The sequence below is a fragment of the Gorilla gorilla genome, chromosome 7 (assembly GCF_029281585.2).
Source record: "Gorilla gorilla gorilla isolate KB3781 chromosome 7, NHGRI_mGorGor1-v2.1_pri, whole genome shotgun sequence".
Lineage (NCBI taxonomy): Eukaryota > Metazoa > Chordata > Mammalia > Primates > Hominidae > Gorilla > Gorilla gorilla.
The window spans coordinates 11,524,315-11,551,724 of NC_073231.2; the positions used below are offsets into that span (position 1 = coordinate 11,524,315).

General features: G+C 46.1%; 1 long non-coding RNA gene across 1 annotated transcript; it reads left to right on the forward strand.

Annotated features, from left to right (window-relative positions):
- The first annotated feature begins 3,857 nt into the window (after positions 1-3,857).
- Positions 3,858-5,772, forward strand: LOC129524391 (uncharacterized). The gene is made up of 3 exons (XR_008668146.2): positions 3,858-5,082; positions 5,188-5,276; positions 5,659-5,772. It is a non-coding gene; the product is annotated as an uncharacterized lncRNA (long non-coding RNA).
- The last annotated feature ends 21,638 nt before the right edge of the window (positions 5,773-27,410 follow it).

Below are 27,410 nucleotides of genomic sequence, written 5' to 3' on the forward strand. Positions count from 1 at the left end.
ACATAAAAACACACGTGCTCCCCCTGCCGATCTTGTGTGACTAATCTCTCAAACCCCAACCCCTTCTACAAAACAGCAACTCCTTTCCTTCCTGGCCATGGTTGGATTCTTTCATCTTTAGATATCTGGTTTTGCCATCCTAAAAAAACCATTATATAAACTCACAAAAGGAAACCTAGCTGACCCCATAGATCCTAAATCCTTTCCCCACTCCTCTTTCTGTTCCTTGAAGACAGCTTTAAAGATTGCCCCCACCCTAGTCTTGGTTCCCTGACTGGGAAGTGAGGTAACTGATGGAAAGTCGAGGCAGCCCGTTAGATGGCTTAGGCCTGCCCTGTGGAGCATCCCTGCGGGGGACTACGGCCAGCTTGAGCGACGCAAATCCTGAGAGCTCTCCCCGGGTAGGCAATTGCCCCGGAAGAATGCCTCGTCAGAGCAGTGTGTGGTAGGCCCCCATGGAGGATCAACACAGTGGCTGAACACAGGGAAGGAAGAGGCACTTGGAGTCCAGACATTTGAATCTTGGTAAGACTGGTCTTTGGAACTTGCCCACTCCATTTGAGTGGAAGCGTGGCCTGATCACCCGTGGCGTGCCTGTACTGGCACTTTGGTTTTGGTTTTGGTTTTTGACTTGACTTGAATTGCTTGATACTTTGGTTTTGGTTTGACCTGGCTTGGATTTCTGGATACTCTGATTTTGGTTTTGATTCCGGTTTGGTGAAAACTGAAAAAGTGTGTGTGTGCCCTTTTTATCCATTCTTTGTTCTGTGGTGTGCCTGTGGTGTGAGCTTGGTGTTTTGTCTCGAGGAAACATGGGTCAGATACAAAGTAAGCCTACTCCGCTAGGAACTGTGTTGAAAAATTTTAAGAAAGGATTTAATGGAGACTTTGGGGAACTTAGAACTTTGTGTGAAATAGATTGGCCAACATTAGAAGTGGGTTGGCCATCAGAAGGTAGCCTGGACAGGCCCCTTGTTTCTAAGGTATGGCACAAGGTAACTGGTAAGTCAGGACACTCAGACCAGTTTCCATACATAGACACTTGGTTATAGCTGACGCTAAACCCCCCACAGTGGCTAAGAGGGCAGGCAGCAGCAGTGCTAGTAGCAAAGGGACAGATAGCCAAGGAAGGATCCCGCTCCACCCGCCGAGGGAAATCAACTCCTGAAGTTCTGTTCGACCCAACATCAGAAGATCCATTGCAGGAGATGGCACCAGTGATCCCAGTGGTGCCCTCTCCTTACCAGGGAGGCAGGCTGCCCACTTTTGAGTCCACAGTGCTTGCGCCTCCACAAGACAAACATATCCCTAGGCCACCCAGAGTAGACAAGAGAGGAGGTGAGGACTCGGGAGAAACCCCTCCCTTGGCAGCTCGTTTAAGACCAAAAACGGGGACACAAATGCCCCCTGAGAGAGCAGCGGTATACTGGGATAGATGAGGATGGTCACGTGGTGGGGAGGTGTGTTTTTGGGTACCAGCCCTTCACCTCTGCCCACCTTCTCAACTGGAAAAACCATACCCCGTCGTGTACCGAAAAGCCACAAGCTCTGATTGATTTGCTGCAAACTATTATCCAGACCCATAACCCCACCTAGGCTGATTTCCACCAGTTGCTCATGTTCCTCTTTAACACAGATGAAAGGCGGAGAGTGCTCCAAGCAGCAACTAAGTGGCTAGAGGAACATGCACCAGCTGATTACCAAAACCCCCAAGAGTATGGAAGGACCCAGTTACCAGGAACTGACCCCCAGTGGGACTCACATGTAAGAGAGGATATGCAAAGGCTAAACAGAGACAGGGAAGCTCTCTTGGAAGGATTAAAGAGGGGAGCCCAGAAGGCCACAAATGTTAACAAAGTCTCTGAGGTCATTCAGAGAAAAGAAGAAAGTCCAACACAATTGTAGGAGAGACTGTGTGAGGCCTATGGTATGTATACTCCCTTTGATCCCGATAGCCCTGAAAATCAAGGCATGATTAACACGGCTTTAGTTAGTCAAAGCGCAGAAAACGTTAGAAGAAAACTGCAGAAACAGGCTGAGTTTGCAGGGATGAACACATCACAGTTATTAGAAATAGCTAACCAGGCGTTTGTAAACAGGGATGCAGTAAGCCGTAAGGAAAACCACAGAGACAATGAACGTCAGGCCCAGCGAAACACTGACCTGTTAGCGGCAGAAATCAGAGGGGTCCCCCCAAAGAGGCAAGGGAAGGGGGGCCCTGGGAAGGGAACTCAGCCTGGCTGTCAGAGCTTGCAGCGTAATCAGTGTGCTTATTGTAAAGAAATAGGACACTGGAAAAACAAATGCCCTCAGCTAAAAAGAAAACCAAATGACTCAGAGCAGGAGGCCCCGGACAAGGATGAAGGGGCCCTGCTCAACCTGGCACAAGGGTTATTGGACTGAGGGGGACTGGGCTCAAGGACCCCTGAAGAGCCTATGGTCACGATGACAATTAGGGGTAAAGACATTGATTTTCTTGTAGATACCGGTGCTAAACATTCGGTAGTGGTAGTAACCGCCCCGGTCGCCCCCTTATCCAAAAAGATTATTGAAATCAAATGTCCCTTGCGCTTGTTAGGAAGGGACTTGCTTAGAAAACTGAGACCCACTATCTCTTTTACAGAGCATGGCTCTTTGCTGTTAATGTCACCCAGAACGGGAGTCATTATGACCCTTACGGTCCCCCGAGAGGAAGAATGGAGACTTTTCTTAACTGAGTGGGGCCAAGAGATAAGACCAGCTCTGGCTAAGTGGTGGCCAAGAGTGTGGGCGGAAGACAACCCTCCAGGGTTTGCAGTCAACCAAGCCCCCGTACTTATAGAAGTTAAGCCTAGGGCCCAGCCGGTTAGGCAAAAACAGGAGCTGGTCCCCAGAGAAGCTCTTGAAGGTATCCAGGTCCATCTCAAGCACCTAAGAACTTTTGGAATTAGAGTTCCTTGTCAGTCTCCATGGAACACTCCCCTCCTGCCTGTTCCCAAGCCTAAGACCAAGGACTACTGGCCGGTACAGGATTTGCGCTTGGTTAATCAGGCTACAGTGACTTTACATCCAGCAGTACCTAACCCGCACACATTGCTGGGGTTGCTGCCAGCTGAGGACAGCTGCTTCACCTGTTTGGACCTGAAAGATGCGTTCTTCAGCATCAGATTAGCCCCTGAGAGCCAGAAGCTGTTTGCCTTTCAGTGGGAAGATCCGGAGTCAGGTGTCACTACTCAGTACACTTGGACCCGGCTTCTCCAAGGGTTCAAAACTCCCCCACCATCTTCGGGGAGGCATCGCCTCGAGACCTCCAGAAGTTTCCCACCAGAGACCTAGACTGCGTGTTGCTCCAGTACGTTGATGACCTTTTGCTGGGACACCCCATGGCAGTCGGGTGCACCAAAGGAACAGATGCTCTACTCCGGCACCTGGAGGACTGTGGGTATAAGATGTCCAAGAAAAAAGCTTAGATCTGCCGACAGCAGGTACATTACTTAGGATTTACTATCCGACAGGGGGAGAGCAGTCTAGGATCAGAAAGAAAGCAGGTCATTTGAAATCTACCGCAGCCTAACACCAGAAAGCAGGTGAGAGAATTCTTATGGGCTGTGGGGTTTTGCAGACTGTAGATCCCAAACTTTGCAGTATAAGCCAAGCCTTTGTATGAGGTCAAAAAGGGGTGGTGGTGATCGGGAACGTTTTGAATGGGGATCCCAGCAACAGCAAGCCTTTCATGAGATAAAGGAAAGATTTATATCACCCCAGCCCCGGGGCTACCCGATCTAACAAAGCCTTTTCCATCGTATATGTCAGAGAGAGAAAAGATGGCAGTTGGTGTTTTAATCCAAACTGTGGGTCTCTGGCCGAGGCCGGTGGCCTACCTCTCTAAACAACTAGACGGGGTTTCTAAAGGATGGCCCCCGTGTTTAAGGGCCTTGGCAGCAACTGCCCTGCTAGTACAAGAAGCAGATAAGCTGACTCTTGGACAAAACCTGAACATAAAGGCCCCCCATGCTGTGGTGACTTTAATGAATACTAAAGGACATCATTGGCTAATGAATGCTAGACTCACTAAGTACTAAAGTTTGCTCTGTGAAAATCCCCATATAACCATTGAAGTTTGTAACACCCCGAACCCCGCTACCTTGCTCCCAGTATCAGAGAGCCCTGTCGAGCATGACTGTGTAGAAGTGTTGGACTCAGTTTACTCTAGCAGACCTAACCTCCAGGACCAGCCTTAGGCATCAGTAGACTAGGAACTATACATGGCTGGGAGCAGCTTCATCAACCCACAAGGAGAGAGATGTGCAAGATATGCGGTGGTAACTCTGGACACTGTTGCTGAAGCCAGATCGTTTCCCCTGGGCACTTCAGCTCAGAAAGCTGAACTCATTGCTTTAATTCGGGCCTTACAACTCAGTGAAGCTAAGAATGTCAACATTTACACTGACTCTCAATATGCCTTTTCAACCCTTCAAGTGCATGGAGCATTATATAAAGAAAAGGGCCTATTGAACTCTGGGGGAAAAGACATAAAATATCAACAAGAAATCTTGCAATTATTAAAAGCCGTATGGAGACCCCACAAGGTGGCAGTTATGCATGGCAGAGGACACCAGCGAGCTTCCACCTTGGTGGGTTTAGGCAATTCCCGCGCTGACTTAGAGGCTCGAAAAGCAGCATCTGCCCCCTTCCGGGCATCAGTCACAGCCCCCATGCTCCCTCAAGCACCTGATCTTGTACCTACTTATTCTAAAGAAGAAAAAGACTTTCTCCAGGCAGAGAGAGCACAAGTGATGGAGGAAGGATGAATTCGGTTACCGGATGGGAGAGTAGCTGTGCCACAGCTGCTAGGAGCTGCAGTTGTACTGGCTGTGCATGAAACCACCCATCTAGGTCAGGAATCACTTGAAAAGTTGTTAGGCTGGTATTTCTACATCTCGCATTTGTCAGGCCTTGCCAAAACGGTGACGCAGTGGTGTGTTACCTGCCGACAGCATAATGCGAGGCAGGGTCCAGCCGTTCCACCCGGCATACAAGCTTATGGAGCAGCCCCCTTTGAAGAGCTCCAGGTGAACTTCACAGAGATACCAAAGTGTAGAGGTAACAAGTATTTACTAGTTCTTGGGCGTACCTACTCTGGGTAGGTGGAGGCTTATCTAACACGAACTGAGAAAGCTCGTGAAGTAACTCGTGTGCTTCTTTGAGATCTTATTCCTAGATTTGGACTGCCCTTATGGATCAGCTCAGATAATGGGCCGGCGTTTGTGGCTGACTTAGAACAGAAGGCGGCAAAGGTATTGGGGATCACACGGAAACTGCATGCTGCCTCCGGGCCTCAGAGTTCCGGAAAGGTGGAGCGAATGAATCGAACTATCAAAAATAGTTTAGGGAAAGTATGTCAGGAAACAGGATTAAAATGGATACAGGCTCTCCCTATGGTATTATTTAAAATTAGATGTACCCCTTCTAAAAGAACAGGATATTCCCCTTATGAAATTTTATATCATAGGCCCCCTCCTATATTGCGGGGACTTCCAGGCACTCCCTGAGAGTTAGGTGAAATTGAGTTACAGCGACAGCTACAGGCTTTAGGAAAAATTACACAGACAATCTCAGCCTGGGTAAATGAGAGATGCCCTGTTAGTTTATTCTCCCCAGTTCACCCTTTCTCCCCAGGTGATCGAGTGTGGATCAAGGACTGGAAAGTACCCTCTTTGTGTCCACGGTGGAAAGGACCCCAGACTGTCGTCCTGAGCACTCCCACCGCTGTGAAGGTAGAAGGAATCCCAGCCTGGAACCACCACAGCTGTGTAAAACCTGCAGCGCCGGAAACCTGGGAGGCAAGACCAAGCCCAGACAACCCCTGCAGAGTGACCCTGAAGAAGACGACAAGCCCTGCTCCAGTCACACCCGGAAGCTGACTGGTCCACGCATGGCCGAAGCATGAGGAAGCTCATCGTTAGATTCATTTTTCTTAAATTTTGGACTTATACAGTAAGGGCTTCAACAGACCTTACTCAAAATGGGGACTGTTCCTAGTGTATTCATCAGGTTACTGAAGTAGGACAGCAAATTAAAACAATCTTTCTGTTCTATAGTTATTATGAATGTATGGAAACAATAAAAGAAACTTGTTTGTATAACGCCACTCAGTACAAGGTATGTAGCCCAAGAAATAACTGACCTGATGTGTGTTATAACCCATCTGAGCCCCCTGCAACCACCGTTTTTGAAATAAGAACTGGCCTTTTCCTAGGTGATACAAGTAAAATAAGAAGAACAGAAGAAAAAGAAATCCCCAAGCAAATAACTTTAAGATTTGATGCTTGTGCAGCCATTAACAGTAAAAAGCTAGAAATAGGATGTGGTTCTCTTAACTGAGAAAGGAGCTAAAGAGTAGAAAATAAATATGTTTGTCATGAGTCAGGGGTTTGTAAAAATTGTGCCTATTGGCCATGTGTTATTTAGGCTACTTAAAAAAAGAACAAAAAGGACTCGGTTTATCTTCAGAAGGGGGAAGCCAACCCCTCCTGTGCTGCCGATCACTGTAACCCACCAGAACTAATAATTACCAATCCCCTAGATCCCCTTTGGAAAAAGGGAGAACGTGTAACCCTGGGGATCAATAGGACAGGTTTAAACCCTCAAGTTGCCATTTTAATTAGAGGGGAGGTCCACAAGTGCTCTCCCAAACCAGTATTTCAAACCTTTTATGAGGAGCTGAATCTGCCAGCACCAGAACTTCCGAAAAAGACAAAAAATTTGTTTCTCCAATTAGCAGAAAATGTAATTTTCTTACTTAATGTTACTCCTTGTTATGTACGCGGAGGAACCACTATCCGAGACAGATGGCCTTGGGAAACCCGAGAGTTGGTGCCTACTGATCCAGCTCCTGCTATAATTCCAGTTCAGAAGGCCCAAGCTAGCAACTTCTAGGTCCTAAAAACCTCAATTATTAGACAATACTGTATAGCTAGAGAAGGGAAAGACTTTATCATCCCTGTAGGAAAGCTTAATTGTATAGGACAGAAGTTGTATAACAGCACAACAAAGACAACTACTTAGTAGGGCCTAAACCACACTGAAAAGAATCCATTTAGTAAATTTTCTAAATTAAAAACTGCTTAGGCTCATCCAGAATCTCATCAGGACTGGACGGTTCCCGCTGGACTATACTAGATATGTAGGCACAGAGCCTACATTCGGTTACCTAATAAATGGGCAGGCAGTTGTGTTGTTGACACTATTAAGCCGCCCTTTTTCTTATTACCCATAAAAACGGGTGAGCTCCTAGGTTTCCTGGTCTATGCCTCCCGAGAAAAGAAAGGCATAGTTATAGGAAATTGGAAAGATAATGAGTGGCCCCCTGAAAGGATCATACAGAATTATGGGCCTGCCACATGGGCACAAGATGGCTCATGGGGATACCGAACCCCCATCTACATGCTCAATTGGATCATACGGTTGCAGTCCGTCTAAGAAATAATTACTAATGAAACTGGCAGAGCTTTGACTGTTTTAGCTTTGCAAGAAACCCAAATGAGGAATGCTATCTATCAGAATAGACTGGCCTTAGACTACTTGCTAGTAGCTGAAGGAGTTTGTGGAAAATTTAACTTAACCAATTGCTGCCTACAAATAAATGATGAAGGACAGGTGGTTAAAAACATAGTCAGGGACATGACAAAGGTTGCACATGTGCCTGTACAGGTTTGGCACGAGTTTAATCCTGAGTCTTTATTTGAAAAATGGTTTCCAGCTATAGGAAGATTTAAAACCCTCATTGCAGGTGTATTGCTAGTGATAGGAACTTGCTTGCTGCTCCCCTGTGTATTACCCTTGCTTTTTCAAATGATAAAAGATTTTGTTGCTACTTTGGTTCATCAGAAAACTTCAGCACACGTGTATTATATAAATCACTATCGCTCTATCTCACAAATAGACTCAAAAAGTAAAGATGAGAGTAAGAACTCCCACTAAAAAGTGAAAATGCTCAAAGGGGGGAAATATGGTATGAGACCACCACTTCTCCTGTTGTCCTTCCCAGTTTCTCCCCAACCTCCCTTTTCCCTAGTTTATAAGACAGCAAAAAAGGGAGAAAGCAAAAAGCTGGAAAAAACAGAAGTAAAATAAATACCTAGACGACCTTGGCGCCACCACCTGGCCCTGGTGGTTAAAATAACAATAATATTAACCCCTGACCAAAACTACTGGTGTTATCCGTAAATCCCAGACATCGTATGAGAAAGCACTGTAAAAACTTTTTGTTCTGTTAGCTGATGTATGTAGCCCCCAGTCACGTTCCTCAAGCTTACTTGATCTATTATGACTTTTTCACGTAGAACCCTTAGAGTTCTAAGCCCTTAAAAGGGCTAGGAATTTCTTTTTCAGGGAGCTTGGCTCTTAAGACACGAGTCTGCCGACGCTCCCGGCCGAATAAAAAAACCTCTTCCTTCTTTAATCTGGTGTCTGAGGAGTTTTGTCTGGAACTCGTCCTGCTACACGAGCTCTCCGTGACTCATCCCAACCCTTTTCATTACACACAGCCGAAGTGCAGCGCTGTGCAGTTGAAATTCTTACACAAGGACCAGGATGGCTTCCTGTAGCCTTTTTGTCCAAACAACTTGACCTTACTGTTTTAGGTTGGCCGTTGTGTCTCCGTGCAGCAGCTGCTGCCACCCTAATACTTTTAAAGGCCCTTAAAATCAGAAACTATGCTCAACTCACTCTCTACAGCTCTCATAATTTCCAAAATCTATTTTCTTCCTCACACCTGCCACATATACATTCTGCTCTCCGGCTCCTTCTGCTGTACTCACTCTTTGTTGAGTCTCCCACAATTACCATTGTTCCTGGCCCGGACTTCAACCCGGCCTCCCCCATTATTCCTGATACCACACCTGACCCTCATGACTGCATCTCTTGAAAGGAGCCGGGCACATTCCTCAGCCCCAGGCTCAAAACAAACAAGCCCCAGTACAAACACATCCCATCCTCCCATCCCACCACATATCGCCATATATCTCTCAAACTTCCTGAGCCCAGTACAAACACCACCAGGAAAGTCTCCGATAAAGGGACAGCCGTTCAAAGTTTTACTGAAAGAGCGGGAACCAAAAGAATTCCTTTGTTCCCCTGTAACTTTCAGGCTATAAAAAGCAAACACTCGCATTGTTCAAGGCCCTCTTGTATGCTGTGGAATGGAAGGACCAGGTTCGAACTTGTAGTAAAGATCCTTGCCGCTTGGCTTTGACTCTGGACTCTGGTGGTCTTCTTTAGGGAACTAACGGTCTGGGCATAACACTCTCTGATCCACCTGACGTTCACCCCATTTCCCCACATTTCCTTCTTCCCTGTTTCTCACCCTTACCACACTTAGTTTATTGATAGCAGTTCCACCAGGCCTAATAGCCACACACCAGCAAAAGCAGGCTATGCTATAGTACAAGCCACTAGCCCGCCTCTTAGAACCTCTCATTTCCTTTCCATCGTGGAAATCTATCCTCAAGGAAATAACTTCTCAGTGTTCCATCAGCTATTCTACTACTCCTCAGGGATTCTTCAGGCCCACTCCCTTCCCTACACATCAAGCTCAGGGATTTGCCCCCACCCAGGACTGGCAAATTAGCTTTACTCAACGTGCCCCGAGTCAGGAAACAAAAATACCTCTTGGTCTAGGTAGACACTTTCACTGGATAGGTAGAGGCCTTTCCCACAGGGTCTAAGAAGGCCACCACGGTCATTTCTTCCCTTCTGTCAGACATAATTCCTCAGTTTGGCATTCCCACCTCCATACAGTCCGATAGCAGACCTGCCTTTATTAATCAAGTCAGCCAAGCATTTTTTCAGGCTCTTAGTATTCAGTGAAACCTTTATATTCCTTACAGTCCTCAATCTTCAGGAAAGGTAGAACAGACTGATGGTCTTTTAAAAACACACCTTACCAAGCTCAGCCACCAACTTAAAAAGGACTGGACAATACTTTTACCACTTTCCCTTCTCAGAAGTCAGGCCTGTCCTCGGAATGCTGCAAGGTACAGCCCATTTGTTGCGGGAAGTCAGGGACCCCAAATGGAGGGACCAGCTGAAGCCATGGCAGAAGAATATGGATTGTGAAGATTTTATGGACATTTATTAGTTCCCCAAATTAATACTTTTGTAATTTCTTATGCCTGCATTTACTGCAATCTCTAAACATAAATTGTAAAGATTTCATGGACACTTATCACTTCCCCAATCAATATCCTTGTGATTTCCTATGCCTGTCTTTGCTTTAATCTCTTAATCCTGTCAGCTGAGAAGGATGTATATCGTCTCAGGACCCTGTAATAATTGCGTTAACTACACAAATTGTATAGCATGTGTGTTTGAGCAATATGAAATGTTGGCACCCTGAAAAAAGAACAGGATAAGAGCAATTGTTCAGGGAATAAGAGATATAACCTTAAACTCTGACCGCTGGTGAGCCGGGCAGAACAGAGCCATATTTCTCTTCTTTCAAAATCAAATGGGAGAAATATCACTGAATTCCTTTCTCAGCATGGAACGTCCCTGAGAAAGAGAATGCGCACCTAGGGGTAGGTCCCTGAACTGGCCTCCCCGGGGCGTACCTGTCTCTGATGGTCGAGATTGCAGAGGTGAAATAAACTCCAGTCTCCCATAGCGCTCCCAGGCTTATTAGGAAGAGGAAATTCCCGCCTAATAAACTTTGGTCAGACCGGTTGATCTCAAAACCCTGTCTCCTGATAAGATGTTATCAATGACAATGGTGTCAAAACTTCATTAGCAATTTAAATTTCACTTCGGTCCTGTGGTCCTGTGATCTCGCCCTGTCTCCACTTGCCTTGTGATATTCTATTACCCTGTTAAGTACTTGATGTCTGTCACCCACACCTATTCGTATACTCCCTCCCCTTCTGAAACTCCCTAATAAAAACTTGCTGGTTTTTGTGGCTTGTGGGGCATCACGGATCCTACCAATGTGTGATGTCTCCCCCGGACGCCCAGCTTTAAAATTTCTCTTTTGTACTCTGTCCTTTTATTTCTCAAGCCAGTCAACGCTTAGGAAAATAGAAAGGAACCTACGTGATTATCGGGGCAGGTCCCCCGATACCCATTGGATCTCCTGTATAGACGCTCCTTTTTGTTAGGCTCCAGTCTCATTCCAGACACAAGACCAATCTGGACTGTGCCCTAAAAAACTTGTCATCCCTACTATCTTCTGTCTAGCCATACTCCTATTCACCGTTCTCAACTACTCATATATGCCCTGCTCTTGTTTACACTGGTGGTTTACACTGTTTCTCCAAGCCATCACAGCTGATATCTCCTGGTGCTATCCCCAAACCACCACTCTTAACTCTTAAATAATCTTTGCTGGCAAGGCTATGCTGAACCTCCTTAGGCACTCTCTAGTTAGATGTCCTAGGTCCTCCCAATTCTTAGTCCTTTAATACCTGTTTTTCTCCTTCTTTTATTCCGTTTAGTTTTTCAATTCATACAAAACTGTATCCAGGCTATCACCAATAATTCTAAATGACAAATGTTTCTTCTAACAACCCCACAATATCACCCCTTACCACAAAATCTTCTTTCAGCTTAATCTCTCCTACTCTAGGTTCCCATACCACCCCAATCCCGCTCGAAGCAGCCCTGAGAAACATCGCCCATTATCTCTCCATACCACCCCCCAAAAATTTTCACCATCCCAATACTTTACCACTATTTCATTTTATTTTTCTTATGAATATAAGAAGACAGGAACGTCAGGCCCCTGAGCCCAAGCTAAGCCATCATATCCCCTGTGACCTGCATGTACACATCCAGATGGCCGGTTCCTGCCTTAATAGATGACATTCCACCACAAAATAAATGAAAATGGCCTGTTCCTGCCTTAACTGATGACATTATCTTGTGAAATTCCTTCTCCTTGCTCATCCTGGCTCAAAAGCTCCCCTACTGAGCACCTTGTGACCCCCACTCCTGCCTGAGAACCCACCTTTTTCCTTTACCTACCCAAATCCTATAAAATGGCCCCACCCCTATCTCCCTCCGCTGACTCTCTTTTTGGACTCAGCCCACCTGCTCCCAGGTGAAATAAACAACTTTATTGCTCACAAAAAGCCTGTTTTGTGGTCTCTTCACACATACGCGCATGAAAAAGGGTGTCCCTTTTTTTTTTTTTTTTTTTGAGATGGAGTTTCACTCTTGTTGCCCAGGCTGGAGTGCAATGGCATGACCTCAGCTCACTGCCACCTTCTCCTCCTGGGTTCAAGCAACTCTCTTGCCTCAGCCTCCCCAGTAGCTGGGATTGCAGGCATGCGCCAACATGCCCGGGAATTTCGTATTTTTAGTAGAGATGGGGTTTCTCCATGTTGGTCAGGCTGGTCTCAAACTCCTGACCTGAGGTGATCCACCCGCCTCGGCCTCCCAAAGTGCTGGGATTACAGGCATGAGCCACTGCGCCCGGACAAAAGTGTCCTCTTATAAGGACACTTGTCTTTAGATGTACAGCCTACCTAAATTACTCCAGGATGATCTCCAGATCCTTAACTTAATTACATCTGCAAAGACCCTTTTTCCAAATAATGCCACCTCCACAGATTCTAGGCACAAGGATCTGGATATATATTGTGCAAAGCCACCATTCAGCTCACTACACTAGAAAGAGGAAAAACAACGAAGTAACAAAAGGCACAGAAGAAAGAACGATGCAGCTTGTGTGGCAGTGGCCATCAAGGCAGGCTGGGGTAAAACTGTGTTAAAAGAACCCCCAGATAGAACTCAAGTGTGGCTGTCTACTCCCAGCTACTCACAGAGAACGTTTCTGTTTCTGACAGCAGAGTAAGAGAAGGGGTGGGAAGAGAGATAGCCCATATCTCTGTTCGCCTAATTCCTAAGGAATTGTGCCTCTGCCTTCGGGTCATTCTCAAGTCTTGTTCAAGGATAAAATGATTTATTGATGGCAGTAATTAAAAAGCAATGCCAACAGAAGCAGCCTCAGCATTTTTCATTTGTACTTACACATGAGCGAGAGCAGTTTAGGGAAACGTGTGTCTTCAGGTTCTGTTTTCTCCGTCTAGAAAAGGGCTGCCTTCGTGGAATGCTGGTCCTGGGGAGAAGCCTCATTTCTATAGCAGGAATTGATAGAGTTTTAAATTCCGATTGGTACACGGAGCTACCCGTCCTCATTTCAAGCACTTCTGGTTTGTTCTGGGTTCAGTGGGTGAGCAATGAGTAGAACTCTGGGGAGGAGGATTTGGAGTGAGCGTGGTTTTGATCCACAGAGGGAGCTGTTTTTCCATCAATGTCTTGACTGTGATTCAGAATGGGCTTCTCCGCTCCAGATGGGAGTACTGGGCTGATTTAAGGCAGGTGATTGACTTGATTTGGTGGCTACTTTTATACTAGCTGATTAACGAGCTATTTTCTTCATTAGTTTCAGGCATATGAGCGTAATGAAGCATTGGACCTCCCAAATTACAAGGAAAATACAGATATAGCTTATGTGGTTGGTTCAAAGGAGTTAGTGAACAAACACAGTAGGGACACAAATTATTGTTAAAGACATGAATGCATGAAAGTGTATCTATGTCCAAATGGACTCTCTGCAAGCATACTGTTCCACCTGAAAATTAGTAGATCGAAATTCAGCAAATGCTTGGACAGGGGATACTCTCAGAAGTATTCTGACTAAATAGCATGGTTTCTTTTCATATCACTAAAGTAATTTCTTCTCAAATTGACTCTGGACTGAATCTTATGATACCTACTTGTTCCGATTGTACTTAGTCACCTGCAAATAAGGTGGGGGCAGTGCTAAGAGGAGCTGTTGAATGAAATTAAACATTTGTTGGATACCTACTGAAGATAAAGCCCTGTGCTTTGTGCCAGGGAGATTCCAGAGTAAATGAGGCACAGACCTACTCCCAGGAAGCTTTTGCAAACGAATGGAGAAAACACATCTGCAGGCAATGACTTATTGTATAAGAGGAAATGGGGCCAGGTACGGTGACTCACACCTGTAATCCCAGCACTTTGGGAGGCAGAGGTAGGTGGATCACTTGAGGTCAGGAGTTCAAGACCAGCCTGGCCCACATGGTGAAACCCTGTCTCTACTAAGAGTACAAAAAAAAAAAAAAAAAAAAATGAGCCAGGCTTGATGGTGTGCACCTGCAATCCCAGCTACTTGGGAGGCTGAGGCAAAAGAATCACTTAAACCTGGGAGATGGAGACTGTAGTGAGCTGAGATCCCACCGCTGCACTCCAGCCTAGAAGACAGAGTGAGACTCTGTCAAAAAAAAAAGGAAATAAGATTGGTGTTGAATGGGAAATCTAAGCAGGTGGAATGACAGGAGAGCGCCCACTTGCCCAGCTCCAATAACACTTTTGACAGCCATGACAATATTGCAGGGACACCCATTCCTCATGGTATCTGAAGTCCCATGAAGGCTTGAGTCTGGAGGCTAGTTCAGTCTTGACTTTAAGATAAGGGGATACAAGGAATGATTTTCATCTATCCCAAGCCAATATTCCAGCCAAAAATCTAGGACTGAGATGATGAGAAAAAGCAAGTCATCAATCATGTCAGTCATTTCATCATCATCATCATCATCATCATCATCATCATCATCATCATCAGAAACAAAAGAAAGACCTGTAACCATCTTGTGTGCCTGGCTCTCATCTTATTTCAAAATATAGAAGTAAATTCTATGGCCAGCGAACAATGAGCAAAATAGCTCTCATCACTCTTGTCTGCCACCATGTAAGACATTCCTTTTGCCTTCCACCATGATTTCGAGACTTCTTTAGCCACATGGAACTGTGAGCACATTAAACCTCTTTTTCTTTATAAATTACCCAGTCTTGAGTAATAAAATAGTGGTTTGTCCCCAACATCAATGAACGATGCTGTTACCTGTTCCAAACACGTATCATTTAAGAGGTTTGGATAAACAACAACCTAAAATAAATAAGCACTAAGCAAACTCAGGGCTACATAATCCCTGTGGTGAGGTAACTCACAATGGGTACAACTGGGACACTTTATCGTTAAATCACCTCTATCTACATGTGCCCAAGCAGTGAGATACTTGGTTTTAATCCTAAAAAATCATGGTGCACATTTACTCCTGCCTTCCAACTGGGCTCTAACGTCACCTCCTCAGAGAAGCCCGCTTTTCTGTGCTTCCACTCTGCTTTTTTTCAGCATTTAGTAGAGCATCAGTCACCATCTATATCTGGAAACAATGATTGTAAGAAACAGAAACCCATTTGCATGAGCTTCAGGACAAGGAACAGGCCTTATCTCTAACAGGCAAACTCATGGGCACAAGAAACAAATGAGAGGCCATTAGAGAATGGAAACTGCAGTGACAGAAACCAAAATTCCTCTTTCTTGCTCTCAGAAGCCCGGGGTCTCTTTTTTCCTTCTTTTTTTTTTTTTTTTTTTTTTTTTTTTTTTGATACTCAGTCTCGCTCTGTCACCCAGGCTGGAGTGCAGTGGTGCGATTTCAGTTCACTGCAAGCTGCACCTCCTGGGGTTCACGCCATTCCCCCACCTCAGCCTCCCAATTAGCTGGGGCTACAGGCACCCGCCACCACACCTAGCTAATTTTTGTATTTTTAGTAGAGATGGGGTTTCACCATGTGAGCCAGGATGGTCTCGATCTCCTGAACTCGTGATCCGACCATCCTGGCCTCCCAGAGTGCTGGGATTACAGGCGTGAACCACCGCACCTGGAAGCCCATGGTCTTTCTTATCAGCCCTGTGGACTTTCTTATCTCTTCTTCTCACTCACAACCAATTTTCCCTTTTTGCTGGTGGCCCATCGTGACAGCCAGCAGAGCCCACCGCCAGCTGATCAGTCAGTTACTGGATATCTTGGAGAGGGAGGGAGGGAGGGAGAGAGGTAGAGGGGGAGAGAGAGAGAGAGAGAGAATGACAATTGGGCTTCTGGCCAACCAATTCAGTATAGGGAGGGGAAGTACCATGGTACAAATATAGTGCCAAGACCTGCTTTCCAGCATGGTCAGTGAGTAGAGAAATTGAGGGAAGGTACCTGCAAACACAGCAGACATCTCAGAACATGCTCTCTGTTCTTGGTTCTCTCTCCTGCCTTCTCCTAGATTGTATATATCACAAGACAATCTAGGATAGTACCTGGCTCAAAATGTTTGAGAAAGAGAAAAAGGAAGGCATTGGATCAAACTGTGGACTTCATGGTTTCCTAAATTCACTCTGCAAGTTTTTGAGTTTTTTGTTTATTGAGACAGAGTCTCACTCTGCTGCCCAGGCTGGAGTGCAATGGCATAATCTTGGCTCACTGCAACCTCCACCTCCCAGGTTCAAGCAAATCCCCTGCCTCGGCCTCCTGAGTAGCTGGGATTACAGGCACGCACAGCTACACCAGGTCATTTTTGTATTTTTAGTAGAGACGGGGTTTCACCATGTTGGCCAGGCTGGTCTCGAACTCTTGACATCGTGATCCACCCACCTCGGCTTCCCAAAGTGCTGGGATTACAGGTGTGAACCACCACACCTGGCCGACTCTGCAAGTATTTAAGTGAATGAATGTCAGTCCCTGAGAATCAGAATTTCTTCTGATTTAACGGCATTAAATCTCTGTTAGGTTTAATCCTGGCCAGCAGCTGTGGGGTGTCCTGGGTTTGGGATCAGTGGGATGAGGAACAAGCAGGTTCTCCAAAGCACCACTCAGGGAGGGGAGGTGTTAACTAGGCCAAAGATGATGGGTGGGGTACGTTCCTGGGTTTCAAACAGCTTATGCCAGGCCTAAAAACCGACGCTGAGGAAGAAATTGTGTTAAGCAAATTGATGACACAATGGAGGTGGTCAGAAAGTTTAATATTGCTAAGAAGGATACAAATATTGATCATGCAATATGTTATGGTTATCACGTCATCTCCTGCTACACGCCAGGTTTCCTTTACCATGAGATAGAAGAGAGTTGTGGATCTGACCTAACCCTCCAAATTGTAAGGTCCCTGAGAGTGAGCTCATGACATTCATATTTTATAAATGTGGCATAAAGCCTCACACTGGCTGCCATGTGGCCCAATGCCAGTTCGATGCTACATTCAAAGAACCATCATTCCAGCATGCAAGCATACTTAAAGCAATTGAAATGTTTACCGCCATCCCTCAAGACAAACATCAAAGAAAAATTATTTTCAAAATGCATAGCAACACTTCTTAAAATCTTATTTTCCTATCTCTTTCTCTCTCTCTCTACCACATTCCCAGGAGTTTCCCAGGAGCAAAACTATCATAAAGACCCAGCGGCAAAATGATTAATGACTTCACTATATCTGATTCTGATTTAGTTGGTTTAGAGTGGTGTCCGGGCTTACGTATTTTTTAAAATCTTGCTGGGCACAGTGGCACACACCTGTAGTCTCAGCTACTCAGGAGGCTGAGGCAGAAGAATCACTTGAGCCCGGGAGTTTGAGTCCAGCCTGGGCAACATAGCAAGACCCTGTCTCTGAAGAAAAAAAAAAAAAAAAAGCAAAAACAAATCTCTCTCAGCTGCAGTCAGGGTTGATAACTAGTTGATCAAAAAATTGTGGTAGCCATCCTTCACAATGGACCTTAATATTCCCACCTCCTGGTGTTATTCATTGTGGAATCTGTCTTAGCTATTCCTCAATTGGTTCTGGTATCCAGGCCCCACCTTGAGAGGCTAGTCCCACCTCCTACCCCACACATGGTTTTACACTTACTTTCAAGACTGGCCTAAAAATGTAAAATGTATTTATTTTGACCTTGTTTCCAATGAAACAACTATTCTAAACATTCATTTAGGATGGTTAGGGAAATTTGGACACCAGCTAAATATTAGAAGATATTTGCTTCAAAATAACCCAGCTTGGTAATGAGATGATGGTGGCTGAGGCTGGTGACAGGCACAGAGGGCTTCATTATCAAATAGAAACAAGTGGAAAAAACAGAATTTTTCCATAATAAAAATGTAAGGTAAACACAAAAATGTACTGAGTGCATAAAAAGAATCTATGGTCTTGCAGGCATTAGCTTATAATTTGAACATCAAAAATAAAAGTGACGGTCAGGTGCAATGGCTGATGCCTGTAATCCCAGCACTTTGGGAGACCGAGGTGGGTGGATCACTTGAGCCCAGGAGTTTGAGACCAGCCTGAGCAACATAGTGAGACCCCCATCTCTAAAATACATAAATATAAATAAAAGTGACTAGGATTGATTATAGAACATCAACTCGATTTGAGTCTATAAAGATTACTGGTGGAGGGGGGCAATGGGGAGAAGGAGGAAGAGAATATATTTGTGACCTAGATTATTTTCCTTAGTTTTGAGAGAATCTTCGGGTCTCCTGGGTCTTCTAGCCCAGTATTTATGTTTATTTTTTATTTATTTATTTTTTATTTTTTCAGATGGAATCTCACTCTGCCACCTGAGTGGAGTGCAGTGGTGCGATCTCGGGCCACTGCAACTTCTGTCTCCCAGGTTCAATCTATTCTCCTGTCTCAGCCACCCAAGTAGCTGGGACTACAGGTACCTGCCACTTCACCCAGATAATTTTTTTTTTTTTTTTTTTGAGACAGAGTCTGGCTCTGTTGCCCAGTCTGGAGTGCAGTGTTGCAATCTCGGCTCACTGCAAGCTCCACCTCCCAGGTTCATGCCATTCTCCTCCCTCAGCCTCCCGAGTAGTTGGGACTACAGGCACCTGCCACCACGCCCGGCTAATTTTTTTGTATTTTTAGTAGAGACAGGGTTTCACCGTGTTAGCCAGGATGGTCTCGAACTCCTGACCTCGTGATCTGCCCGCCTCAGCCTCCCAAAGTGCTGGGATTACAGGCATGAGCCACTGTGCCCGGCCGCACCCAGCTAATTTTTGTATTTTTTGTAGAGATGGTGTTTCACCATGTTGATCCAGGCTGGTCTCAAACTCCTGACCTTAGGTGATCCGCCCGCCTTGGCATCCCAAAACACAAGGATTACAGGCATGAGCCACCACACCCTGCCTATTTTCCTTAGTTTTCAGAGAACATTTGTGTCCCCCGGGTGTTCTAGCCCAGTATATCTCACACTTTGCTGCACCGAGGACCTTGTTGAAATGCAGGTTCTCATCTGCGAGGCTCAGTGGGCCGGCAAATCTGCATTCGTTTGGGAAGCTCACCCTGAGTATCAAGCTTCAGTGAGGACCAGGCAGACCCCTGCCTGCCAAAGCCCTCTCAGCTGGGCTTAACTCTGGCTCTCTCCTGCCAGGGTTCCTCCCTTCAAAATAGGAGCTATTTTCAAAAAATCTCTTGGAAAAAAGGCCCTGTTTTAAAATTGGGGTGTTCAGGATTGGCCATCTGCTCACCATGGGGTTTTATGACCTTTGCCCAGACTCCTGCAACCAACTTAGAACCGACATCTTTACTTTTGAAGGCCCCACTCCACACCATATTAAATTCATTAAAATCAACCCCCATTACAGGCATACCTCAGGCATCATGCCCTCAGAACGGAGTTGCAGCTGATCTCTTGACAGTGTTGTAAAGCATTGAACATGCATTCATTTCAGCCTTGCAGTTTGCACATTTAGGAGCCAATTGTCTTAGGTCTAAAGCATTCAGGCCGAAGCATTTTTATGGGCCCCAGACACTATGCTTCCCAGCCTTCATGGCCTCTGCAATTCTGGTTCCTACTGCCCCACCCCTGGGTTCTGGCCGGCTAGCCCGCACCACCTCACTGCTCCCCCATTCCAGTGTGCCTTAAATGTGTGGTTTCCAAACTCATCTACACTTTAGGGTCACCTGGGATTTTTTTATAAATCTTCCAAAACCCAGGCCACACCCAAGAACAATTAAACCTCAACCTCTGGAATGGGACATAGCATCCGTTTTTTGTTTTGTTTTGTTTTTGAGACAGGGCCGCGCTCTGTTACCCAGGCTGGAGTGCAGTGGCACAATCATAGCTCATTACAGCCTCCAACTCCTGGGCTCAAGAAACCCTCCCACTTCAACCTCCACGGTAGCTGGGATCACAGGCGGGCTCCACCACACCTGGCTAATTTTTAAATTTTTTATAGAGACGGTATCTCCCTATGTTCTCCAGGCTGGTCTCAAACTCCTGGGCTCAAGCGATACGCCCGCCTCAGCCTCCCAAACTGCTGGGATTATAGGCATGGGCCACCATGCCTGGACATCAGCATCTGTATTTTTTGAAGCACAGACGAGTTTGAGAACTACCGCGCTACACTGAGCTCGGATTCCTAGCCCTGTCTGACCGTAGGATTCGGCTGGGCTGCTTCTGAAAACAGAGCTCCTCAGGCTCCTTCCCAGGTAATTCTGATTCATTAGGTCTGGGGTGGGCCCCGGAATGTGCATTTTTTATGAGATCCCTCTGGGTGAATCAGGCTAAAGCCAGTTTGGGATCTGAGACCTTGGAGATCATTCCCCAGCTTCCCTCCTAACCCAGTTCCCGGCTTGGCCCACCTCACCCAGGCTGTGTCATGTCTCACTTCGTAGATTACACCTGAGAGGGAAGCCCCAGCCATCACAACGTGAGAACATTTTACAATGACCAGGATATGCCAAATACGTTTTAAAACTCATTCAGGATTAGCGTTCACCTTAAACTTGACAGACTCTGAGAACGGGCGGGCCACGTGCTGTGCACAACCCTTAGTGCTCTTCTGTGATTAATATTTGGATAATTGATTGTTGGAAGCTCAGGAAGCCTCTCTCTTTCAGAGGGGTCGAAGTTAACTTCTTTATTTCTGAGGTAGGGAAGAAAATGAGGATGTTCTGCCTTTTGCTAGACTGAATACTGTCCTCCAAAAATTCATATTCACCAGGCATCCCAGAATGTGACCTTATTAGAAAATAGGGGCAGGGCATGGTGGCTCATGCTTGTAATCTTAGCACTTTGGGAGGCTGAGGCAGGAGGATCACTTGAGGTCAGGAGATCGAGACCAGCCTGGCTAGCATGGCAAAACCCTCTCTCTACTAAAAACACAAAAATTAGCCAGGCATGGTGGCGCGCACCTGTAATCCCAGCTACTTCACAGGCTGAGGCTGAAGAATCACTTGAACCCAGGAGGCAGAGTTGAAGCGAGCTGAGATTGTGTCACTGAACTCCAGCCTGGGCAACAGAGCAAGACTCCATCTCAAAAAAAAGAAAAGAAAATAGGGTCTCTGCAGATCTAATTACAAAGAGGTCATATTGGAATAGCGTGGACCTTAAATCGAGTAATAATGGCATTCCTCATGGGAAGAGAAGAAGAGACAGAGACATAGAGGGGAGAAGGCCACATGAGAATGAAGGAAGGAAATGGAATGATGTGGCCACAAGCCAAGGATTGCCAGAAACCACCAGAAGCCAGAAGAGGCAAGGAAGGATTCATCCCTAGAGCCTTCAGAGGGAGCACAGCCCTGCCCATTTCAGACATCAAGCTTCTGGAACTGGAGAGAATGACTTTCTGTTGTCCTGAGCCACCCATTTGGGGAACTTTGTTAGAACAGTCACAGCCAGGTCATGTGCTCCTGAATGCATCTCAGGCATTAATAAGCACTGTCTTGGCCAGTCAGGGTGGCTCACCCCTGTAATCCCAGCACTTTGGGAGGCTGAGGTGGGTAGATCACCTGAGGTCAGGAGTTCGAGACCAGCCTGACCAACATGGAGAAACCCCATCTTTACTAAAAATACAAAAATTAGGTGGGTGTGGTGTTGCGCACCTGTAATCCCAGCTACTTGGGAGGCTGAGGGGAGAGAATCACTTGAACCCTGGAGGCAGAGGTTGCAGTGAGCCGAGATTGCGCCATTGCCCTCCAACCTGGGCAACAAGAGCAAAACTCCGTCTCAAAAAAAATAATAAGTACTGTCTTGACTGTGGTCATCAAAAATATTTGATGAACGGTTAGCTAGAAAGCCTGCCCCTTTCACAGACGGACGGAAGGGCCAAAAGAAAATAGACTGTTTGCAGTGGGGCAAGAAGGATAAGAATCCTATGGAAAAAAAAGAGGGATTTGTTTAGTGAGCGCTGGGGAGAGGCATTTGTTTTCTTGCTTAAAAAAGAAACACAGGTTGGGTGCGGTGGCTCAAGCCTTAATCCCAGCACTCTGGGAGTCCAAGGTGGGTGGATCACCTAAGGTCTCGAGTTCGAGACCAGCCTGCCCAACACTGTGAAACCCCATCTCTACTAAAAAGACAAAAACAAAAGAAAGAAAGAAATTAGCCAGGCATGGTGGCGGGCGCCTGCAATCCCAGCTACTCGGGTGGCTGAGGCAGAGAATCACTTGAAGCTGGGAGGAAGAGGTTGCAGTAAGCCAAGATGGCATCATTGCACTCCAGCCTAGGCAACAAGAGTGAAACTCTGTCTCAAACAAAAAGAAAGAAAGAAAAAAGAAAAACATAGTTTTAAGTCCACTCAGTGGAGTTTAAAAATACATTCCCATTGCACAGTGCTTTTGGAATCTTTTCTAAGCTTCTGTTGCACATGATCTAATTTGATCTTCATAGCAACTCCCTGAGGTGGATAGGGCAGGCCTTTCTGAACACCTATTTTCTAGTTTGCATTAAAAGAACGGAATTGGCTGGGACCAGTGGCTCATGCCTATAATCCCAACACTTTGCGATACAGAAGGGAAGTGCTCAGATGGGAAGAATGTGGTCCCTTTAAATGATATGGAAGTCAGGAAGGGAAGTACTGGGTAGAGGAGGGTGCGGTCCCTGGCTAGGGCTCCACCTCAGGGCCTGTGCCCACGGACCTAGCTGAGGACAGGCATTTTTGTTTTCCTGCCCAAATGTTGCATTTCCCAAGACCACCCTGGCTGCCACACCCCTATTCTGTGCCTATAAAAACCCTGAGACCCTAGCAGGCAGACACACAGGGAGCTGGACTTTGAGATGAGCACATCAGCAGAGGAACCCAAGGGTGCTGGACGTCAAAAGGAACGCACCAATGGGCACCGACACACCGCAGGCCACTGACTGCAGAACAACGCAGAGTTTGGCTGGGACATTCGGAGAAGAGTCAGGCCACTCACCCGACTCCAGGGGTAAACCATCTCCCTTCTGGCTCCCCCATTTGCTGAGAGATACTTCCACTCAATAAAAACTTGCACTCTCACGCCTGTAATTCCAGCACTTTGGGAGGCCAAGGTGGGCAGATCACGAGGTCAGGAGATCCAGACCATCCTGGCTAACACAGTGAAACCCCATCTCTACTAAAAATACAAAAAAATTTGCCAGGCGTGGTGGTGGGTGCCTGTAGTCCGAGCTGCTTGGGAGGCTGAGGAAGGAGAACGGCGTCAACCGAGGAGGTGGAGCTTGCAGTGATCTGAGATCGCACCACGTCCGGTACACCAAGGCAAGAACCCCGGGACAAAGAGAGCCCTCTGTCCTTGCAATAAGGCGGGGGTCTAATTGAGCCGACTAACACAAGCTACCTACTGACGGCTAAACTAAAAGAGCACCCTGTAACACACGCCCACTGGGGCTTCAACTATAAACATTCACCTCTGGACACTGCCATGGGGCTCCCAGCCTGTCTGCATGCTCCCTTAGAGGTTTGAGTAGTGGGGCACTGAATAAATGAACCACACCCGCATCGCATGCCCTTCGAGGTGGACAACGGAACTTTTCCCATTCCATCTGAGAGGCCAAGGCAGGAGGATCGCTTCAGCCCATGAGTCTGAGACCAGCCTACACAACATAGCAAGACCCCATCTCTACAAAAAAATAAGTAAACAAAAAAAAGCATTAAAAATTAGCCAGCTGTGGTGGCACACACCTGTAGTCTCAGCTACTCAGGAGGCTGATGTGGAAGGATTGATTGAGCCCAGGAGATTGAGGCTGCAGTGAGCCAAGATTGAACCACTGCCCTCCAGCCTGGGCGACATAGTGACATCCTGTTTCGATAACAACAAAAAGAATGGAACAAAATAACTTCTCAAATAGCTAGCAGAGGCAGATCTTGTTCTCAAATGCAGGTTTTCCATGTTTCAATTCTTGTTTCTAGCAGTATCATGGAGAAACATGGTCACCAATAGATGAAGGAGAGGAGGTTTCAAGTTCTGATGAAAAGATGGTAAAGAGAGGAGTTAGTTGACTAGGAGTGACTAGGAATAGGAAGAAAACGCATGACACTACTTAGAGGAAAGAAGAAAAATAAGCATAGAGGTGACTGAGCAGACAGAAAGGACTTGGAAGAAGCGTGTTTGGCCCTGTCTCTAAATTTTTTCCCTTGCATTAGTAACTTCCCTGATGACTTGGATGAATCTTCTCTTCCAGGGTACCTAGTGTTCCCTTTCTGTCCACTTCTCCTTTCCCAGGGCCCATACAGTCTGGGAAAGCATGCTCTGCAGGCTTCTCATATCTTTCCTTCCTTAATCAGCCCCTGGCATCTCTACATAACCCATATACACCTGGAGTTCCACATGTCCCAGTCTTTGCACTGCAGTGAATTCAAAGAATGGTAGACTCTAGCTGGGCGCAGGGGCTCACACCTCTAATCCCAGCACTTTGGGAGGCTGAGGCAGTCGGATCACTTGAGCCCAGGAGTTCAAGACCAGGCCTGGCCAACATGGTGAAACCCCGTCTCTACTAAAAATACAAAAATTAGCTGGGCTTGGGGGTACAAGCCTAGTAGTCCCAGCTTTTGTGGAGGCTAAGGCAGAAGAATTGCTGGAACCCAGGAGGCAGAGGTTGCAGTGAGCTGAGATTGTGCCACTGCACTTCAGCAGCCTGGGCAACAGAGCAAGGCCCAGTCTCAAAAAAACACAAAGACAAAACTAAACAAAAACAAAAAAAAAACAAAAAACAAAAAACGCGCACACACAGAAAAACAAAGGTAGACTCCAACAGGAAAAATTCACTCAAAAGCAATTCAAATAATTATTCAGTCAACCCAGTTCTACCTCAGTTCTTTATTATGTATATAAACTTATTCTGTCCAGATGCCCTAGTTTTCTTTTTCTTATCTTTTTTGTTTTCTTTTGAGACAGGACCTCACTCTGTCACCCAGTCAGGATTATAGTGGCACAGTCATGGCTCACTGCAGCCTCAACCTCCTGGGCTGAAGTAGTTCTCCCAGCTCAGCCTCCCAAGTAACTGGGACTACAGGTGCATGCCACCATGCTCAGCAACTTTTTGTATTTTTTGTAGAAACGGGGTCTCACTATGTGGGCCAGGCTGGTCTTGAACTCCTGGACTCAAGAAGTCCACCTGCCTCAACCTCCCAAAGTGCCAAGATTACAAGCATGAGCCACCGCATCTGGCTGATTCCTTAGTTTTCTTTTTCTCTTTGCCCACTGCCTGGATTCCATAAGCAGAAGGAAAACGCAGGGGCTGACTTTGTAGGCAAGACTCTTTCCTCTTCAAAACGTAAATTGGCTCAAGTGGTACCAAAACTGAAACATGTTTATAACTTAACATCTTTTCTTCCTACCCCTTCAATCTCTTGAGCAATGAGAAAAGGCACTGGGCTCTTTATTTGTGTAGGGAAAAGAAAGAGAGATCAGACTGTCACTGTGTCTATGTAGAAAGGGAAGACATAAGAGACTCCAATTTGAAAAAGATTTGTACTTTAAACAATTGCTTTGCTGAGATGTTGTTCATTTGTAGCTTTGCAGCAGCCACTTTGCCCCAACCACTTTGACCCAACCACTTTGACCCAACTTGGACTTCACAAAAACATGTGTTGTATAAAATCAAGGTTTAAGGGATCTAGGGCTGTGCAGGACGTGCCTTGTTAACAAAATGTTTACAAGCAGTATACTTCGTAAAAGTCATTGCCATTCTCTAGTCTCAAGAAACCAGGGGCACAATACACTGTGGAAAGCCGCAGGGACCTCTGCCCTTGAAAGCAGGGTATTGTCCAAGGTTTCTCCCCATGTGATAATCTGAAATATGGCCTCGTGGGATGAGAAAGACCTGACTGTCCCCCAGCCGGATACCTGTAAAGGGTCTGTGCTGAGGTGAATTAGTAAAAGAGGAAAGCCTCTTGCAGTTGAGATGGAGGAAGGCCACTGTCTCCTGCCTGCCCCTGGGAACTCAAAGTCTCGGTGTAAAACCCGATTGTACATTTGTTCAAGTCTGAGATAGGAGAAAAGCTGCCCTGTGATGGGAGGCGAGACATGTTTGCAGCAATGCTGCCTTGTTATTCTTTACCCCACTGAGATGTTTGGGTGGAGAGAAACATAAATCTGGCCTACGTGCACGTCCAGGCATAGTACCTTCCCTTGAACTTAATTATGATATAGATTCTTTGGCTCACATGTTTTTTGTTGACCTCCTTATTATCACCCTGCTCTCCTACTACATTCCTTTTTGCTGAAATAATGAAAATTATAATCAATAAAAACTGAGGGAACTCAGAGGCCGGTGCCGGTGCATGTCCTTGGTGTGCTGAGTGCTGGTCCCCTGGACCCACTGTTGTTTCTCTATACTTTGTCTCTGTGTCTTATTTCTTTTCTCCGTCTCTCATCCTACCCGACTAGAAATACCCACAGGTGTGGAGAGGCAGGCCACCCCTTCATCTGGAGCCCAGCGCGGGGCCCTTCTCTAGGGTGAAGTTACGCTAAGAACGTGAGCATTGAGGACAGCCGACGAGAGATTCCCGAGTACGTCCACAGTCAGCCTTGAGGTTAGCTTGTGCGCTCGGAGGAATCCAGGGTAACAATGGGGCAAACTGAAAGTAAATATGCTTCTTATCTCAGCTTCATTAAAATTCTCTTAAGAAGAGGGGGAGTTAAAGCTTCTACAGAAAAGCTAGTTACGCTATTTCAAACAATAGAACAATTCCGCCCATGGTTTCCAGAACAGGGAACTTTAGATTTAAAAGATCGGGAAAAAAATTGGCAAAGAACTAAAACAAGCAATTAGGGAAGATAAAATCATCCCACTTACAGTATGGAATGATTGGGCCATTATTAAAGCAACTTTAGAACCATTTCATATAGAGGAAGATAGCGTTTCAGTCTTTGATGCCCCTGAAAGCTGTGTAATAGATTGTGAAGAAGAGGCAGGAACAGAGTTTAAGAAAGGAATGGAAAGTTCACATTGTAAAAATGCAGTAGAGCCTGTACTGGCTTGGTCAATGCAGAATGTTGACTATAATCAATTACAGGAGGTAATATGTCCTGAATCATCAAAATTGGGGGAAGGAGGTCCAGAATTATTTGGGCCATCAGAGTTTAGACCATGATGGCCACCAACTCCTTCTCCCGCGGTTCAGATGCCTGTGACGTCACAATCTCAAATGCCAATCCAGGCACAGTATCCGCAATACCAGCCAGTAGAAAATAAAACCCAACCATCGGTAGTTTATCAACACCAGCCGCCAGCCGAATTTCAGTATCCGCCGTCTCCAGAGGTTCAGTATGGATCTCAGGCAGTGCCTCCTGTGCCAAATAGCAAGGCACTGTATCAACAACCCACGGCG